Raw genomic sequence first — 18709 nt, forward strand, 5'->3', positions numbered from 1 at the left:
CGCCATTCCGGGAATTAACCTTGTGAACCTACGCTGCACTCCCTCAATAGCAAGAATGTCCTTCCTCAAATTTGGAGACCAAAACTGCACACAATACTCCAGGTGGGGTCTCACCAGGGCCCTGTACAGATGCAGAAGGACCTCTTTACTCCTATACTCAATTCCTCTTGTTGTAAAAGCCAACATGCCATTAGCTTTCTTCACTGCCTGCTGTACCTGCATGCTTGCTTTCATTGACTGATGTACAAGAACAACTAGATCTCGTTGTACTTACCCTTTTCCTAACTTGATTCCATTTAGGTAGTAATCTGCCTTCCTGTTCTTGCCACCAAAGTGGATAACCTCACATTTATCCACATTAAACTGCATCTGCCATACATTTGCCCACTCACCCAACCTGTCCAACTCACCCTGCATTCTCATAACATCCTCCTGACATTTCACACTGCCACCCAGCTTTGTGTCATCAGCAAATTTGCTAATGTCACTTTTAATCCCTTCATCTAAATCATTAATGTATATTGTAAACAGCTGCGGTCCCAGCACCAAACCTTGCGGAACCCCACTGGTCACAGCCTGCCATTCCGAAAGGGACCCGTTAATCACTACTCTTTGTTTCCTGTCAGCCAGCCAATTTTCAATCCATGTCAGTACTCTGCCCCCAATACCATGTGCCCTAATTTTGCCCACTAATCTCCTATGTGGGACTTTATCAAAAGCTTTCAGGTACACTACATCCGCTGGCTCTCCCTTGTCCATTTTCCTAGTTACATCCTCAAAAAACTCTAGAAGATTAGTCAAGCATGATTTTCCCTTCATAAATCCATGCTGACTCGGACTGATCCTTCTACTGCTATCCAAATGCGTCGTAATTTCCTCTTTTATAATTGACTCCAGCATCTTTCCCACCACTGACGTCAGGCTAACCGGTCTATAATTCCCTGTTTTCTCTCTCCCTCCTTTCTTGAAAAGTGGGACAACATTAGCCACCCTCCAATCAGCAGGAACTGTTCCTGAATCTATAGAACATTGGAAAATGATTACCAATGCGTCCACAATTTTGAGAGCCACCTCTTTAAGTACCCTGGGATGCAGACCATCAGGTCCCGGGAACTTATCAGTCTTCAGACTCAACAATCTATCCAACACCATTTCTTGCCTAATATAAATTTCCTTCAGTTCATCCTTGACCCTAGTTCCTTTGGCCACTATTACATCTGGGAGATTGTTTGTGTCTTCCCTAGTGAAGACAGATCCAAAGTACCTGTTCAACTCATCTGCCATTTCCTTGTTCCCCATAATAAATTCACCCGTTTCTGTCTTCAATGGTCCAATTTTGGTCTTAACAATTTTTTTTGCTATTCACATACCTAAAGAAGCTTTTACTATCCTCCTTTATATTCTTGGCTAGTTTACCTTCGTACCTCATTTTTTCTTGACCTATTGCCTTTTTTGTTATCTTCTGTTGCTCTTTAAAAGCTTCCCAGTCCTCCGGTTTCCAGCTCATCTTTGCTATGTTATACTTCTCTTTTCTTTTTATACTGCCCTTTACTTCCCTCGTCAGCCACGGCCACCCCTTACTCCCCTTAGGATCTTTCTTCCTCATTGGAATGAACTGATCCTGCACCTTCTGCATTATTCCCAGAAATACCTGCCATTGTTGTTCCACTGTCTTCCCTGCTAGGGTATTGTTCCATTGAACTTTGGCCAGCTCCTCCCTCATAGCTCCATAGTTCTCTTTGTTCAACTGTAATACTGACACATCCGATTTTCCCTTCTCCTTCTCAAATTGTAGGTTAAAACATATCATATTAAGGTCACTACCTCCTAATGGTTCCTTTACCTCGAGGTCCCTGATCAAATCTGGTTCATTGCATAACACTAAATCTAGAATTGCCTTCTCCCTGGTAGGCTCCAGTACAAGCTGTTCTAAGAATCCATCTTGGAGGCACTCCATAAACTCCCTTTCTTGGGGTCCAGTACCATTCTGATTCTCCCAGTCTACCTGCATGTTGAAATCCCCCATGACAACTGTATCATTACCTTTGCGACATACCAATTTTAACTCTTCATTCAACTTACACCCTACATCCAGACTGCTGTTTGGGGGTCTGTCGATAACTCCCATTAGGGTCTTTCTACCCTTAGAATTTCTCAGTTCTATCCATACTGACTCTGCATCCCCTGATTCTATGTCCCCCCTCGCAAGGGACTGAATATCATTCCTCACCAACAGAGCCACCCCACCCCCTCTGCCAGTCAGTCTGTCCTTTCGATAAGATGTATATCCTTGAATATTCATTTCCCGGGCCCTGTCTGCTTGAAGCCATGTCTCAGTTATTCCCACAACATCGTACTTGCCAATTTCCAACTGAGTCTCAAGCTCATCTACCGGTACTTTATTCCTTATACTTCGTGCATTCATATATAATACTTTTAATTCGGTACTCCCCTCTCCTTTCATATCAATTCCTATTTCACTTGGCCATACTGTATGATCTCTTCTTGAGCTTTCTACTCCATTGATTCTGGTTGTCCTTTTTAAACTTTTCTTATTTTCACTTTCCCTTTAACTTCATCCTTATATTTCCAGTTCATCCCCTCCCCCCCACTACTTAGTTTAAACACATCCATGTTGCAGTGGCAAACCTATCTGCCAGAATGCTGGTCCCCCGCCTATTAAGGTGCAACCCGTCCCTTTTGTACAATTCATCCCTACCCCAAAACAGATCCCAGTGGTCCAAGAATGTAAATCCTTGCTTCCTGCACCAGTTCCTCAGCCACACATTGAGATCCATTATCTCCCTGTTCCTGCCCTCTCCAGCACGAGGAACTGGAAGCAAACCAGAGATAACCACCCTGGAAGTTCTGCTTTTCAGCCTTCTTCCAAGTTCTCTGAAGTCCCGCTGCAGAATGTCCTTCCTCTTCTTCCCGATGTCATTTGTGCCGACATGCACTACCACTTCCGGCTGTTCACCTTCACCCTTGAGGATTCCCTGCAATCGGTCCGTGATGTCCTGGATCCTAGCACCAGGGAGGCAACACACCATCCTTAAATCTCGCCTGTTGCCGCAGAAACCCCTTTCCGTACCTCTTACTATGGAGTCCCCTACTACCACGGCTCTTCCTGATGTCAGACTCCTCGGCTCTGCTTCTGCACCAATTTTCAGCTCGTAGACCTGTCCACCTCTCAGACTGGCAGTATCTTCTGTCCTGACAGCTTCCAAGAAGGTGAACCTGTTTACGAGAGGTACAGCCCCTGGGATCTCCTGGACTTCAAGGTTTATTATCACTGTCTTACATGCTGTGGAATTTATTTTTTGACCGCAGTACGGTGAGGACCTAAAATTACATTCAGATTGCAATTCATTTCCTTATCACATGTACATCAAAGCATGCAGTGAAATGTGTCATTTGTGTTAACAACCAACGCTGTGCTGGCGTCAGCCCGCAAAAGTCTCCACACATTCCAGTAGTTATGATTTAAATTACCTTAAATTGGAAAATAACGAAATAGTGAAATAAAGGGGATAATGAGGTAGTGTTCATGGGCCAGATAGAAATCTGATGGCTGATGAGAAAAAGCTGTTTCTGAACCATTAACTGTGGGTCTTCAGCCTTTTGTACCCTCCCCTGGGTGATTATATTTTTATTTATTTAGCGATACAGTGTGGAGTAGGCCCTTTGAGCCACACAACCCACAACCCTGATTAACCATGACAATTTACAATGATCAATTAACCCTCCTGGTACATCTCTGGACTGTGGGAGGAAACTGGAGTAGCCGGAGAAAACCGATGCTCCTTACAGACAGTGCTGCGGTGCTGGATATTCAGCTCCAAAGTCCAGAACACCCCAAGTTATGACAGCGACAACGCCGTGGTAATAAGAGAGGGCATGTCCCGGGCTGTGATGGATGCAGCCTTCCTGAGGTACTGCTACTTGAAGATGTCCTTATTTTCAAGGAGGTTTGTGCCCGTGATGGAGCTGGCTGAGTCCACAACCTTCTGTAGATCCTTGCAATCCGGTGCATCGGAGGCTCTACACCAGTCAGGATGTTCTCTACTCTACATCTATAGAAATCTCAAACCATCTCAAACTCCTAACAAATTACATCAATGTATTGGGCTAGGACAGATCCACCAAGATGCACCAAAACACCCAGGAACATAGAACATAGAACTGTGCAGCATCATCCTATAATGTTGAGCAAACTAAATAAATTAGCAATCATATGGCCAGCTACTCTAATCCGCTCTGCCTACACAATGCCCATATCCTTCTATTTTCCTCACATTCTTGTGCCTATCTAAATATCTCTTAAAAATTCTGAAAGGATCTACCTCTACACCAACACAGGCAGCACATTGCATGCACCCATCACTCTGTGTAACAAAATTGCCCCTCACATCCCCTTTGAAATTGCCCCCTCGCATCTTAAATGCCTGCCTTCTGGTTTTAGACATTTCAACACTTGGAAAAAGATACTGTCTGTCTACTCTGTCTATGTCTCTCATAATCTTATAATCAGATCTTCCCTTAGCCTCTGCCGCTAGAGAGGAAACAACCTAAGTTTCTCCAACCTCTTGTTATAGCACATGCCCTCGAACCTCTTCTGCACCCTCTCCAAAACCTCAACATCATTCCTATAATGGGGCAACCAGAACTGTAGGCAATGCTCCAGATGCAGCCTACCTAGAGTTTTATAAAACAACAACATGAGACTTCCTGACTTTTGAACTTAACGCCCTGACTAATAAAGACAAGCATGCCATATGCCTTCTTAACCACTCTTATCAACCTGTGTAGCCACTTTCAGGACCTATGAACTTGGACTTCTGCTTCTCAATACTGATAAGGGTCTTGCCCTTAACAGTGTACTGTCTCTTTCTGTTTGACCTACCAAGGTGCAACATTTCACATTTGGCCTGGTTAAACCCTATCTGCTATTTCTCCACCCACATCTGCAACTGATCTATATCCTACTGTATTCTTAAAGCTGCTCGCCCATTCCACCTTTGACCCTTTAATGAGGACTGATGCAAGTTCCCCTTACTTAAAAAGCAAAGAAACTAAAGATTCTGAATTGAGAACAGAAAATGAAAGAAATGTTCAGCAAGTCAGGCAGCATCTATGGATGAACTGACTCTATGTTCCACAATGATAACCCTACATTACAGGTAGGAAAGGTTAGAAAACAATCTTGTTTTAAGTCAAGAGAACACCTGCAATATGATGGAGACAAGCAAGACTGAATGACACATGTGCTGTTAGTAAAAGAGTAATGGAGGCTTTTTTGATTTCAGATAAATAACTTGGGGAAGTCTCTGCTCTCTCTCTTCTCTCACTACCTACACCTCTTCCAGATAACGTAGCCCTCAACTGACACCCTCTATGACATCCATTTTTTTCTTAGTCTCCACACCTCTCTCTCCTCTACAACTTAAAATATCTTTTCATTCCAGCTTTTCTTAGTTATAATGAAGGGCCCTCGACCTGAAATGCTGACTACATTGGTTCCTGAAGTAAACTACTTTGGAATGGATTGAGCTGAAGGATGATATGTAGTTCCATGCAGAGCCACCAGCTGGCTGAAATGCATGAGTCAATGCAGAAGTGAGCTGGAAGTCAAGTTCAGCAGGCTGCGTTAGCGATGCATGGGCCACACTGAGAAATGGAGACACATCCATCTTCTTTGAAGAAAGATCTAAAATTGAAGCTTTTCACAGTGAGTCCAGAAACTTATCAAAACTGCCATGAATACCTGAGATAAGCATAAATTGTTATCAGATATACTGGACTCAGTTTGGTATAATTGGAGTGCACTTGGAGTTGTGCTGTTGGGTCTATTGAATTGAGAGATTAGTTATTAGCTGATGTTGGCCAGCTATCTGTCACTCAAGATTAACAGTATTGAAAATGAAATGTAATCATTCACACTATCTGGGAACATTACAAAATTGGCATCACATCAGAATGTAATTATACTGTGCCCTAAGGAAAGCCCCACAGCATGGGAAGACATTCAAGATCTCTTCTATTAACTACATTTCACTCACTTTTTGCCAGAATGACATCAACTTGTTTGCGTCGATGAAAAGCTAAAAGAACTACCATGTCAACATAAGGTTATGAATTGCTGCCATATTCCCATACCTGTCTTTGTTCACACAAGCTGTCTAGCCCATTCCACCTGTTAAATTGATGAACTCCCAAAGATAGGTGAAGGTTACCTGATATGAATTCTACCTTAATCTTCATCTTCAATATTAAGAGTTGTCACACACAAAATGCTGGAGGAACTAAGCAAGCAAGGCAGCTTCGATGGAAAAGAGTAAACAGTCATCAGGACCTGATGAACATACGCATAAAATGCTGGAGGAAATCAGCTGGTCAAGCAACATCTATGGAGAGGAGTCAAGAACTGATGTTTCAGTCCTGGATGTTTTGGTTCACGAGACCTGATGAAGGATCTCAGCCAGAAACGTCAACTCTATTCCTCAGCATCTATGGAGTTTATTCATTTCCATAGATGCAGCCTGATCTGCTGAGATCCTCCAGCATTTTGTGTGTGTTACTCTGAATTTCCAGCATCTGCAGAATTTCTTATGTTTATGATGCTGGACATGGCTGTTTCAACCAGATCATATCCAATGGAAGCAGGAGATGGAGGTTGAAAACAAAGCAATTATTGAAGATGAGTAATCTTGGAGATGGGGATAATTAGTGGAAATTTCCTAACATGTTTTAAAACGATGTTTTTCCTGGTCCACCTTCCCATATCACTATACTCCTCCAATTCTGACCCAAAAATTCATCATTCCATTTGCTGCTATGCCAACAGTTAAAAAGATTCTAAGCTCTCATATGCTCTCCCTAAATATCTCTGGCACTGTATCACACTAAGTTCTAATAAAGCATTATTTTGTACAAACACATGACAACCTATTCTAATACCATGTGGTGATGTGGAGCCAATTAAAGATGCAGTATACAAGAGAGCTTCCTGGTGGATCATGATGCATTTATCACAGTGCAGTGCTTGAAGTTCACTGAAAACACTTAGGGAGATATAACAGTGGGTTTATCAAATTGTTAAGTTTTGTAACTCCAAAACTAATCAAAGCAAAAACATGAGAGCCTGGGGATAATGTGTCTACTCCGTTTCACTTTAGAGAGGCACGCATTAATGGCCCGGTGGGATAATGACGTATGCCATTTACATACTTTTACATGTAACACATAAGGAATTACGTAAGCAACAAAATTGCTTATTCAAACAGCATATTTACAATATTACTCAAGTATTACCGAAATATTACACAACACTCCTCCCTGCTTAGCTATAAGCTCCAACTCAATATAGAATGTATCTCAACTTGTATAGATAAAAACCTATACAGTATATTATATAGACATCAACAACATAATAAATTTTAAATTGTCCCATTGAGGCCCAAAGATTTAATCACTGTGGAGGATTTCTTACTCTTGTGGGATAACGTTTTTTCCTGATGAGGGGCGCCACTCTGCTTGAAAGATGAGACGTGACTATGAAACAATCTCGGATTCTGGGGCCCTGTCCATGGTAATTGTAGGAGTTGACTCTGGGACTGAGACACAATCTCTACAATGTAGGAGAGTGCTCCAGTTCCATGCTTAATCTTATTCAGTGCCTACTTTTGATCACTCTGCAATCCCTCACCAGGACTGCTTGTCCAGGAGTGAAATATTGAATCTCATTGTCTGAGGAGCCCTCAATTTATCTCAGCTATTTGACCTGCATAATCTTCTGAGATTGGTTTTGAGGAGATTCGAGTGTGAATGCAAGGGATTACCGAGGAACAGCATTGCTAGTGAGTTGTTGGCTGTGGAGTGTGCTGCGTTGGCGAGCTGCTGGTTCAGTGTTGGTGTAATGTGTTCTGCTAACGTTGCTCACAGTACGTTCTTTAGACTCTGGACAAACCATTCCAACAAGCCATTGTGACAGGATGGTATGGTGCAGATGTAATATGTCTTATTCCGTTCATTTTCAGGAATGACTGAAATTGTTCCACAACAAACTGTGGTCCATTGTCGTTGACTAAGTGTTCTGGGCCACCAGTCCTTGAGAAGAGGCTTCTCAACACATCAACAATGTGCAAGGCTGTTGTGGAGGCTATTGGAAACACCTCTCACCATTTTGTAGCTCCATCCACCACTCACAACAAATTTGGTCTGGCAAAATCCACACGAATCCCCTGACAGGGAAATGCAGGTCATTCCCTGGGATGGAGAGGCGTTGGATGTGTGAGCGTTCTGAACAGCACATGGCAAGCTGCTCGATCTGCTGATCTATCGCAGGCCACCAGACAAAATTTCAAGGCAACACTTTCATTTTGACCATGGCTAGATGTAGCTCCTCCAACACTTCAGCTTTCAGCTTAGATGGTACAATGTCCCTCAGTTACCACATAAGGCAACCCCCAATAAAGACAAGTTCATCCTGGCACTGGTAAAGTGGGGCAACTGAGAATTCTGTTGCACATTCCAGCCATTTTGGGTGGCCATGTAGACCTGAGACAGTGGGGGGTTGTTTCTGGTTTCCCTTTGGATCATCTCTACCTTAATAGGGAGACTTTTGATCTGCATTAGGGAGAATACATCCAGAGGAGTGTCCTCTTCTCTAAATTTTTCAGTATTTCCTTTTCCAAGAATAAACGGGACAATCCAACAACATTTGCATGATTAGATGTCCTCTTGAATTTGATCTTGTAATTGTGTGCTCCGAGAAACAGAGCCCATCTCTGCATTCGTGCTGCTGCTGTTAGTGGAACATCTTTCTGTGGATTGAGAATGGACACGAGTGGTTGATCAGTAATGAGCTTAAAATGTCTCCCATATAAGTACCGGTTGAATTGTTTTATACCCCAAATCAGACTCGAGGCCTCTCTGTTAATCTGTTCATATTTTTCCTCTGTAGTGGTAAGGGAACGTGATGCAAAGACTATTGGGTCTTCTATCACTCGTAACGTGTGACACGACTGCACCTACACCATAACGCGAGGTATCACAGGCAAGCTTCACTGGATGATGTGGTTCATAATGAGTGAGTACATTGTCTGACATCAACATTTTCTTTAACTTTTGGAAAGCTACCTCACACTGCTTTGTCCATTACCGTAACTTCCCGATCTGTAGTAATAAGTTCAAGGGCTGGAGCACAGTGGCCAGGTTTGGCAGAAACCTGTTATAGTAATTGACAAATCCTAAAAAGGACTGCAACTGTGACAAGCCCTTTGGCCTTGGGGCATCCACTGCTGCTTGAGTTTTCTCAGCACATTTGTGTAATTCTTGTGTGTCAATGGTGTGACCAGAGTAAATGTGGCTTGGTTTAAAGGATTCACACTTGTTGTGCTGTTCTCTGAGCCCATAATATTCTAAGCTTTTTAACACTGTCTTGAGATTTTGGAGAAGTTTCTCGTTATCCTTACTGGTAATAATGATGTCATCCAGGCCACACTGACTGTCTGGGCAGCCTTGCAGCACCTGGTCCATAGCTTTCTACCAAAGTGCAGGTATAGGTGCTACTCCAAAATTAAGCTTATTATAGTGATTAAGACCTTTGTGAATGTTTATGGTGAGAAACTCTTCGAGCTATTCTTCCAACCCTTTCTGTAGGTATGCCTCAGCTAAGCGCACTCTGCTGAAGTGCTTCCCTCCAGAAAGGTTTGTAGAGATACCTTCTGTCCTGAGCAGAGGGTATTTGTCCACTTTCAGTATTGGATTGAAGGTAACCTTAAAATCACCACCAATCCTGACAGACCCATTCTTCTTGGCTATTGGGATTACCTGTAGGTTCTACTCATTTTCTAGGGTTCATTTTAAAACTTCCTCGTCACCACTGTTGAGCTTTGTAACTAAAACTAATTGATAGATAAACATGGGAGCCTAGAGATAACATGTTTACTCCATTGTACTTTCATGAGGCATGTACTTATGATGTGGTGGCATAACAACATATGCCATTCACATACTTTTATATATATAACCCAAAATGAATTACGGAAACAACAAAGAATGCTAATCAAAAATATGTATATATACAATATTACTCAAATAGTAATGAACTGTTGAATACACAACTCAAATTATGCCTGAAATTTGCCCATTTTATGCCCAAAATTTCCCAAAGTCACTATCTGCACGATCATACAATGTGTTATACATTAGAAATCAGATTTCAAAGTTCAAATTTCAAAGTGATTTTTTTTATCAAAGTACAAATATGTCCATTGAGATTAATTTTCTTGCAAGGATTTTCAGTAAAATAAAGAAATACAATCTAATTTATGAAAAGCTATCTATCACAAAGACTGATAAACATCCAATGCGCAAAAGAGAAGAAATTGTGTAAATAATATATTTTAAAATGAAATAAGTAATACTCAGAACATGAGTTTCATAGTCCTTGAAATTGAAAGGTGGAGTCAGTTCAGTGTTGAGGTGAGTTAAGTTATCCGCACTGGTTCAGGAGCCCAACGGTTGTAGGGTAATAACTGTTCATCAAGGTTCAAGATTGTTAAATGTAATTTCCTGTGTTCTGTATTTCTGTATTCAGCCTGGTGGTGTGGGACCTTAGGCTCATGTACCTTCTGTGAGAGGAGAACTTGGCCTAGATGTTAGGTGCTGCTTTCTTGGAGCAGTGCGTTTTGTAAATATGCTCAATGATGGAGAAGGCTTAGCCTGAGATGGACTGGGCTGTATCCACAACTTACTGTAGACTTTTGTAGTCTATAGACACTTTTTGTAGTCTAAATACAGATTCAGATTTATATGCAAACTGGGAAACAACAGCAAACCACAAGCATTGGATAAATCTCTAGTACAATATCAGATTGAAAAGTTATGGAAAGGAAATTCACACAGGGTAACAACACACTGGGGGACCGAAGCAAAATTAAGATGATGGCAAGGAGAGAAAACTGCCAAGATTATCCTGAAGGAGAATAGCAATATGTATCGTAAAGAACATAGCTGCTTCCCAAGCAACAGAGTGGAAAATGTGTTCTATGTGGATGCTGAGATATTTTATACACAGAGATAACTGAAGAGAAGAAGGAGTTAACTTCTTCAAACATTTCAGGCCAATTAAAACCGCAGAATATAGCTGATATCACTCTCAGGCAGCCTTTGGTATTCTCTCAAAACCAGGTAACTGCTGACATCTACTGGTAAAATGCAGCCTTCGCTTACCGCTTATCATTTTCACTGCTTTCCACTAGAGGCGAGGCAATTTTGGCATTGAGATTGCCAATTCAGATCAGATTGGAATTAGTTATTCCATCAAGTTTAACTGTTACTTCCCCTCATTTCTTTCAAGAAAAAGCTATTTCAAAAAGAAAACATCATGAAAGAGGACTTAAAGAAGGAGCCTACTTATTCCAGCTCTCAGGCCGCCCCCAAGTGCCTTACAACTTTTGAAATATATTTGTACTTCTATAGGCTGTTACAATGGCCAATGACAAGACAAACAATTTAATGGCAGTACTAGAAGAGGGAGCATTCACCAGAGTAGAAGAAAGCTAACATCATGTTTAGGCAGCTGCATACAAATGAATCACTCAACAAATAAAAAATGTTTAAGAACAAGCTTAACAGGGAAATCAGAAGGACAAAAAGAGGGCATGAGATAGATTTGACAGGCAGGGTTAAAGAAAATCTGAAGAGATTCTTCAGTTAAATTACCAGTAAAAGGATGGTGCAGGATTATCTGGGTCCTCTTAAGGACTATCACGGTCACAGAGTCTCAGGAGATGGCTGAGATTTTTCATGTCTGTTTCTCCCAAGTGTTTACTAATCTTTGGCATGGATGCCAAAGAAATTAGGGTAATTAGCAATGAGGTCCTGGATCATTTACATACTATGAGGAAGGAGGTATCTGCTATTTATTATTTATGTAAATTATTTGGATATAAGTGTACATGGCATGATTAGCAATTTTGCTGATGATACTAAAATAGTGGATCTTGTTGATTGTGAGGCAGGTGGGAGATGGGCTGAGGAATGGCAAATAGAATTTAACTTAGATAAGCGTGAGGTGATGCATTTTGGACATTCAGACCAGAACAGGACTTAAAAAGTGGATGGCAGGGCACTGACAAGTGTTGTGAAGCAGAGGGGCTTGGGAGTACAAGCACACATTTTACAGAAAGTGACATTTACGCAAGTAGACAGGGTGGTGGAGGAGTTGTTTAACATGCTGGACTTGGTCAAGTTTATGAGTGGGAACATTATGTTCCAATTTTACAAGTCTTTGTAAATTATACATTTGGAGTTTTGTGTACAGTTTTAGTCACCCATTTAAGGAAAGACGTTGTGAGAGGATGGAGAGAAGTTTGATAAGAATGTTCTCTGGCTTGAGTTAAAGGGAGAGTTTGGCCATGCTGGATCTTTATTCCCTGGATTACAAATAAGTGATAATCTCACAGAAGTCTATAAGATCCTGAAGGATAAGCTGGACAGCCATTGTATTTTCTCCAGGGTTGGGGAGTCCAAAACTTGAAGGTACAGACTGAAAAGTTTTAAGAGACCTGAGAGGTAACTTCTTCCATAAAGGGTAAATGATTACTTGGGATGATCAGTCAGAGGAAGTTGGTGAGCCAGGTGCAATTACAACGTTTAAGAGGAATTTGGATAAGTACATGGAGAGGAGAGGCTTGAAGTGTTAATGAGCCGAATATGGACAACTGGGAGGATGACATGTTTGGCAGGAACCTTTTTGGCCAAAAGGTCTATATCTATGCTGTATTACTCAATGACTCTAATAAACTCACCTGCTCACCTGCAGCAAGATACCACGGTAACATAGCGTTTAGCGTGACGCTATTATTGCTCGAGTCATCAGACTTCGAAATTCAATCCTGGCATCCTCGTTAGAGAGTCTGTATGGCCTGCCAGTGGAATGAATAGGTTTCCTCCAGGTGCTCCGGTTTCCTCCCACAGTCCAAAGACGTACTGGTTAGTGGGTTAAATGGTCATTGTAAATTGTCTTGCAATCAGGTTAGGGTTAAATCGGGGGTTGTAGGGGATTGCAGGCAGCCACAGCAGGGCCTATTCCACACTGTATCTCTAGATAAATAAGTAAACTTTAATAGTCATCTGTATGGGCAGTCAGCACTGCTGTTTAGAATCAGAAAGATTGCACTAAAGCAGAAAATGCTGCAAACACTCAGCAGGTCTAGTAACAACTGTGGAATGAGAAACAGAGATATGTGTAAACTTGAAGACTCTTCATCCATTTCTAGTTGAAGAACTATTATCTGAGACCTATCACCTATTGTTTCAGATTTCTAGCATTTTCTGTTTTTTTTTTGTTCATCTTCATCGTAAAGAAGCATATCACATTACACCATGCACCACTTGCTTAGAACCTTTCTGACGAGTCAGCATAGGCACAGGCAATGTGCCAAGTCCCAACTCTGAGGGGACACGATAAATAAAATTTAAATTAAAAATGTGGAACAACCCCTCCCATTCCCGCTTTCCCAGACCATAAGACATAGGAGCAGAATTAGGTCATTCAGCCAATCAAGTTCGCTCCGCTGTTCGACCACATCAGGCAGAAAGTGAACAAACAGAAAGAGAAAATGAATAAATTACTTTAGATAAGCATCATCATTCTTGTAATCTGGAATTTTAAAAAATCTCATAAACTATAATCACACAATCATTACCAGTCTCAGAGTGATAGTTAGTGATTTCCGTCAAGATACTTGGGTCTGCTGTCTTGCTGTAAAATTTTACTTCATGAACCAGGAAATAGTTTCTAATATAATGTGTTTACACATGGGCTCAGCACTCTGCTCTCAGCTGCCAAATCTAAAGACTACAGGAGCACAAGTAGAAGAGAGAAACATTCATAATATGAGCTCCTTAAGGCATCTAAAGGGTCAACAACCTAATCTTAATTAGGTTTCACAGAAAAGAGTTATACTCCATATGGTATATCAAACCCAAGCAATGCAAAATGGATTCCTCCAGGGGTCTTACACTGCTTCCCTCTTGATTCGGGTCAGACTCCAGTCTGGAATTACTCTTTCAGATTTATGTTATCGTGAAGATGAAATACTGAAGATGAAATACTGCATCCTGAAAATGACTAGATGCTTCCTCCCAAATGCTGTGTGAAGACTGGCCAATTAATCCTAGAAATTAAAATAAAGAGAACCTTTGGAACCAACAAAGAGCCAGTCAGGGAAATAGGGGATCGGTAGCAGACATAAAGCATTAGGTGCGGAGAAAATGCGGGGAAAGCATGGAAGATTAGAGCTGCAGGGGTAAATATGCTAATATTTTTCTGGAAAGTGGAGAACTGGTTTGTTTTTAGCAGAAGTTCCAGCCTAACCCTTCCCCAGGGTAGGATGAGAATGGAATTTTCAATTTTTGATGGCACGCTGGATTTTTTTTTTCTCTTTCAACAAATCCAGGATAGAGGTTGAGACAGAAAAAGAATAATGGACACTGACATCAAGAAAGTTGAACTTACCAAAATCTGCAGCTCATTGAGAAAAGTACTCCATACTATACTAAATTACAAAGTCAAGCTCCGTTTTTGAACTAATTTGTTAAAACTGACATAATTAGTCGTCCTGTCTGTCACAATTTGTGGTACACTCAGTGGCCACTTTATTAGGTACACTTTTTTTTGAGGTACTGTCGCCTTCCTGTCAGCTTGAACCAATCCGCACATTCTCCTTTGCCCACAAAACTGCTGCTCACTGGACCATTTTTTTGACCATTTCTCTGTCAATTCTAGAGACTGTTGGCTGTGAACATCACAGGAGATCAGCAGCCTCTGAGATTCTCAAACCACCCCCATCTGGCACTAACAATCAGTCCATGGTCAAAGTCACTAAGATCACATTTCTTCCCCATTTTGATGTTTGGTCTGAACAACAACTGAATCTTTTGACCATGTCTGCATGTTTTTATGCATCAAATTCCTGCCACATGATTGGTTGATTAGATGCAATGGTGGTGGAGGTGGATACGATAGGGTCTTTTAAGGATAGGTACATGGAGCTTAGTAAAATAGAGGGCTATAGGTAAGCCGAGTAATTTCTAAGGTAGGGACATATTCGGCACAACTTTGTGGGCCGAAGGGCCTGTATTGTGCTGTAGGTTTTCTATGTTTCTATCTCTAAGGTGAGGGCTCATTCAGTAAGAAAGTCATCAGTGAACTTAGAGGCAACACAGTGATGCAACTAGTATCACAGCTACATATCATTCCTGATCGCTAGTGATATTCGTCTGGATGTTAACCCTGTGACAAGATGGGTTTCCTCCAGGTGCTCTACTCTGCTCCCACATCCAAGGACATGAAATTGGTAGGTTAATTGGACACTATAGTTTGTAACCATGTGTATGTACGTGACAGAATCTGAGGAGAATTGATGGGAATATGAAGGAAATAAAATGTGATTAGTACAATGGGTTCTTGCTGGTTAGGTTGTACTCAATGGGCTGAGTGGCCTGTTTCCATGCCTTACGACTCCTGAGAATTGGCCCATACTTGCTTTCAAGTTGTGTCTCTAGCATTTTGCCCAAGCGGCCACTCTCTGTGTAGGAGGTATCAATGAAGTTATCAGTGCAAAACCTAATCCTGCCCTTGCTGGGGATATACTGGATAAGTATTTTACATCAGTTTTTACTGTGGAAGACACCAGCAGCATGTTACAAATTCAAAAGTGTCGAGTGTCAGGGAGGGGGGCAGAAGTGATTGTAGTTGCTATTACTAAGGAGAAGGTGCAACATAGTGTAGAGGTGCAAGAGAGGTGTACAGGTGTACCCAATAAAATGGACACTGAGTGTATTTTCAGCAATTTGACTCTGATCCTGCGCTATTTTCCTGGCATTAGTGTGTTACCAACAATCTCTCCAACACCAAGATCTTTAATTTTGTTACTGACAGTTTGAAAGCAGGACTAGTGGGCCTAGTAATGTGTAGCCAACTGTTTCAGGAATGGCAGGCATTAAGTATTAAGCTCTTTGTATTAAAGGCATCTTTCCTCACAGTCTGCCTGCAGAAAGTTAGCCCTTAAAAGAAAAGGAAGCAATGCAACCAGCAGTCTGTCAGTTATTAGCGAGTGTTGGCAAGGATTGAGTGCCTATTACAGTGCCAGGAGCGCAGCAGACTTCCCCTAGAGGGGCACAGTCACCTGTATTGGCTTCTGAAGAACACTGCACAATGGAGGCATTCTATTCATGCACTTACCGAGAGGGAGCTGTTTACCTTCTGAGTTTCGTATCCCAAACAAGGTGAATGCACTGCAAATTGAGGGTAACCTCACTATTAGAAACTTTACCTCAGAATCCTTGAAGGCTGTCTCTGTTGATATGCATCACACATGGACTGCTCACTGCTACATTGCAAAAGTGAAGAATAGCCCGACTAGAAAAGTGAATATAAATGTGGCTTTTATACTTACACCTGGAAGGAGCATTTGGCTGAGGTTTGGGTTCCCAAAAGGAACTCATGATGGATACTCAGCTCCTTACAGCTAGCTCCCTGGTTATGTTCTTCAATGAGTGAGACTCTCTTGTCATCTTTCCCCTTTTCAACTTCTCTCCTCATTTCTGATTTGATTATGACCCGCAAGATGGCGCCAGTGAGCCGGCAAGATGGTGCCAGTGACCAATGGCGACATCTTGCAGACAGTTTACAAGGCTACTGGTTATTCTTCTTCTTCTGAACTGCGATCAATTGCAGCCTGTAATTTTCCTTTAAAGGATGGATTTTTGGGCCAAATAATGACCTAGCTCTTCTGCGATCTCATGGAGGATTCGGTGAGGATGAGATTCTGCGTCGATTCCTAATGGCGGAACACGAACCTGTGGTCAGCTCCATACTCAACACCAATTAAAGCGTTGCGTAAGATTAAATCATCGAGGATGAGACCGGAAAACGAGCAGGTGTTCAGCACTGTCTGCCTGCTTTTGACTGGTCCCTCTCACTGCCGCCAACGGGTGGAAGGTGCAGGAGTCTTGGGTCCCACACCACACCACCGGGTTTGGGACCGGTTGTTGCCTGCACCACTAGTCTCCTGGATGGGCTCCACTTGCCTCAATGCTGAACAAGCTCCACAGTTGTGGACTCACTTCGCAGACTCTGCAGTTCATATTCCTTGTTTTTTTTTTGTTGTTTGCTTCTTTTTTTACTATTTGAGCAATTTGATTGGTGTATCTCAGCACTGAATGATCTCTGCAGCCATGGCCTGCAACCATTAGTATACAGGTGGATCCCGTTTTTCAAACGTTCGCTTTACGACAGCTCACTGTTATGAAAGGCCTACATTAGTACCTGTTTTCGCTAACCAAAGAGGATTTTCGCTTTTACGAAAAAAGATGCCCACTTTATACCTGGGTTTACCCCAAGAAAGACTATCGTGACCGTGAAGCCTTGTGCGGGCAGTTGTGCGTGCATACATGTACGTGCATAACCGTGTACATGCGTAGCCGTGTACGTGCGCTTGCGCGTATGTGCCAATTTTTTTTGTCCACATCGATTTTGACTCGCTGTCTTCCCGATTTTGAAAAGTGAAACTACACCTTACATGCAATATTTCTATTTTATACAGGCTGTATATTTATCATATAATTCCTGCTTTTACTAAATGTTTGTGTTATTTTAGGTTTTATGTGTTATTTGGTATGATTTGATAGGTTATTTTTTGGGTCTGGGAGCGCTCAAAATTTTTCCCATATAAATTAATAGTAATTGCTTCTTCACTTTATGACATTTGGGCTTACAAACGGTTTCATAGGAATGCTCCATCTTCAGATAGCGGGGGAAACCTGCACTGCTGAAGGCTCACTTTTGGGAACTCTGCGATTAATGTTATTTGTTTACTTTTTGTGTTTGCACAATTTGTTCTTCTTCTCACACATTGGGTATTTGATGGTCTTGTGTGGGGCTTATCTTTGAATGGGTTCTGTTGTCTTTCTTTGTTTCGTGGCTGCCTGCAAGAAGACGAATCTCAAGGTTTTATGCTGTATACAAACTTCGATACTAAATGTACTTTGAACTTTGATGAAAGCATTTATAGGATTTCCTTTGGGATTTCTGGCCATTCAATTTTGAGGAGGAATCTGCTGAAGCCACCTGGGAATATGGCAACTGGGATCTCAGTTTGGTTCAGTATAGTTCGAGACACTTCAGTAGAAAATTGTGCATCAGTCAAGTTGGGAGAGATGTGCTCGAGTTTAAATGATACTCACCTTGGACCATCTGCACCAATCATATTTCAGACCACCGTATTGAAAATCTTATCCACAACAAAGTTACTTACTGATTACAACATGGAAGGCCACACAGCCCTTCAGATGCATAGTGGCTCCAAGCAGAGCAATCACTTGATTCCTGGCCTCTGTCTCCTCTCCTGTCACTGAGCAACATGTTTTTTCTCTCGTAGCTATCAACTCATCCTTCATTGTTTTGGTAAGTGCCTACACTAAGGAGTAATTTTGAGTAACCAACTAGCCTACCAACATGATCATGCCAGTTTAAACTAGTCCCATTATGCCGGCTCATGGTCTATATCCCACCATTCCCTGCCTGTCTGTGTGCTTGTTTAAATGCCACTTAAATATTGCTATCATATTTACTTCCATCACTTGCCCTGGCACCAACAATGCTCTGCGTAAGACACAACTATCTTTGTAAATTTCC

At 41.8% G+C, this 18709-nt stretch overlaps 1 long non-coding RNA gene across 1 annotated transcript in view; it reads left to right on the plus strand.

The window, feature by feature from the left end:
• The window catches only part of LOC140727277 (uncharacterized), a 40805-nt gene that overhangs the window by 10394 nt on the left and 11702 nt on the right, over positions 1 to 18709 (plus strand). Inside the window, exon 2 of the long non-coding RNA XR_012098816.1 lies at positions 8963 to 9088. This is a non-coding gene — a long non-coding RNA (uncharacterized lncRNA). The remainder of the gene's footprint in view (positions 1 to 8962; positions 9089 to 18709) is intronic.

Source organism: Hemitrygon akajei, chromosome 5, assembly GCF_048418815.1.
Source record: "Hemitrygon akajei chromosome 5, sHemAka1.3, whole genome shotgun sequence".
In the NCBI taxonomy this organism is placed as follows: Eukaryota; Metazoa; Chordata; class Chondrichthyes; order Myliobatiformes; family Dasyatidae; genus Hemitrygon; species Hemitrygon akajei.